Source organism: Apis dorsata, unplaced genomic scaffold, assembly GCF_000469605.1.
Source record: "Apis dorsata unplaced genomic scaffold, Apis dorsata 1.3 scaffold_165, whole genome shotgun sequence".
NCBI classification, from domain to species: Eukaryota; Metazoa; Arthropoda; class Insecta; order Hymenoptera; family Apidae; genus Apis; species Apis dorsata.
In genome coordinates this window covers 918,433-920,833 of record NW_006263454.1, presented here as the reverse complement: position 1 = coordinate 920,833, position 2,401 = coordinate 918,433, and the positions used below count along the sequence as shown (strand labels likewise).

Here is a 2,401-nt window from a genome sequence, read left to right as displayed (position 1 = left end):
TTTTTTTTTTTTTTTTTTTTTTTTTTTTGAGAGAGAAATTTTTGTTTTTCCAAGAAATAGAATTAGTTGTATATTGTATATATATTTTGATGTAACGCTTTTATATTACATCTCAATGATTTGAACTTTTTCGCTTGAAATATTTTCCTCTATGGAATAAAAAATATCGTTACCATTCATTTTACCCTTCTTATAATATCATAAAATCTTAATTGCAGCAAATAATATTTATATGAAGCACGTCTTAAATTTTTAATATTCCTAATTAACATTTTTTAATTCGATATTATTACTATGAAATGAAACAGAAAACGTATCAGTATCAGAGCTATTTACCGATGGAAAACAATAGCGAAAATGGAATGAATCCGTGGGATAAGAGGCATTCTCCCTTTACTTGAATAGGAATAAGGGAGCCGTGGTCCGATAAACGTTATTACACTTTCGATAATATTTCTCCTTCGTGGCCCACGGTTAAGATGTTTTCACGGATTGATAGGACCGCTGTTATTTCCCCTCTTTTGCTCAACTTTTCAGTCTTGGGAGCCCCGAAGGAGTTGCCGCCAACTGGAAAGTCGGTTACTGGGTTGAAATCGTTCCGAAAGCGAAAGACAAATGTTGGATGACCGATTTAATATTAAAATATTCCATTATTTCCCGATCGTGTCTCGGGGAATCATCCGATGAAATTATGATCCTATGCTATGCTATGCTATGCTCTCCTAAAGAAAAAATTTTTTTCGTTAGATACTTATGAACTTATTATTATGATTCCAACAGTTTATGCAATTTATGGTAGCACGAAATTGATAAAAATTGTTCAAATTGTTATCTAAAAATATGGTTGCAGAAGAATTATTTAACATTTATATGCATAGATAAATTTTTACCACGACCCGGAAAAAGAAAAGAAAAAGAAGAACAAGAAGAAGAAAAAGAAGAAGAAGAAGATAACGCAATAAAAATAAAAAAGAGAAAGCTTCGACAGTTATATTCTACGCAAATTAGTAACCACAAATGCCGCTTATTTCACAAAGCTGAGTTAATATTCCAACATTTTTAAATTTCAAATTTTATAATTTCTCTTCTATTTTCGTCGACGAGAATTATTCACACTGTACTCGCATTACACATACCGACAATTTTTTTCTTTTTATCTTCAGAATATTACATCCCCTTTCCTTACCTCACGTATTGTTATTGAGATAATTACAACAAGCACGATACCAACACACAATGATACACCCCGGCTCGCTCAGATTCAGACCAAAATCATCCCTTCACCTATTGAAACTACGATACAGACAAAGGAACATAACTCAGCAATTTGATCGTCACAGGATCAAACTACCCTTAACTTTCTCTCGACAATCGATACCCTGATACCCACCATTGTATCGCGCTCGAGAATTGAACAAGTCCAAGGATAAATCGTTATCTCCTCGAACCAACGTTCTAATCCTTCCAGGGATCCTCCTCGTCCCGCAACGAACGTGAGTGAGATTTCTTGCGAGAGCATCTTCTCGTCTTACGCTTACCGCGTGATTTCACCCTCCAGAATGCTCCTCGAGATTATGTTTGTAGCGACAAGATTGGTTTCGAGAAATAAAATGGAGTTTTTGAATGGCCATTGATGATTGCGTGCAATAAGCATATGCACGATGATCGAACGACTTGGCACGAATTTCGTTCAAATTTTATCTATATACTTTTTATATTAATGGATATCGCGTTTGCAATGATAATCTTGCAATTGGATGGATAAAATATTCAATAACAGAGAAGTTTATAAAGTTTTCGGAAAAGTTTTTTATCGATTAAATCCTCGTTGAATTTTCTAATTTACCGTTGAACAATGTCGATCCTTTCACGACGTGATAATTACAATTTAATTCCCATTGCTTTTTATACCGCATTCCACACTTTATGTAGTGTAGTAATAAACTAAACGAAGTGTAAATTACATTTTAATTATCGTGCCTCCGATTTACCGTTCGACCAATGAATGTCAATTTTCCCGGGACAATGCGGTAAAACTTTGCATCCAATAATAACGGTACTAAAGTATGAATTACAATAAGAAATAAAATCCTTTTTGCCTCGTTCGAACGATCCATGCTTCTTTTGAAGCGGCGCATCAAAGATGTCAAGCTATTATCTCGCAAAATTCTATTACATACCGGATGTCGGTGTTAAAAGCACAGTAGCAAAAGTATCGCTTTGAAACACTTGCTATCGCATACCAGGCAATAAACCACGTCCCCAGGATCCTGGCATCCTACACACGCGCGCACACAAGCGAGCGTACATCTCGTCAGGGGATTGGATCTTAACGGAGTCGAGACGCATCCTCCATTTCGATTTCTTCCATAATTTGTGGAAGAATAATTGAATTTAGAAA

General features: G+C 35.2%; 1 protein-coding gene across 1 annotated transcript in view; it reads right to left on the bottom strand.

The window, feature by feature from the left end:
* Positions 1-2,401, bottom strand: part of LOC102677055 (very-long-chain enoyl-CoA reductase) — a 118,750-nt gene that overhangs the window by 31,510 nt on the left and 84,839 nt on the right. The gene's annotated exons all lie outside the window — the stretch shown is intronic.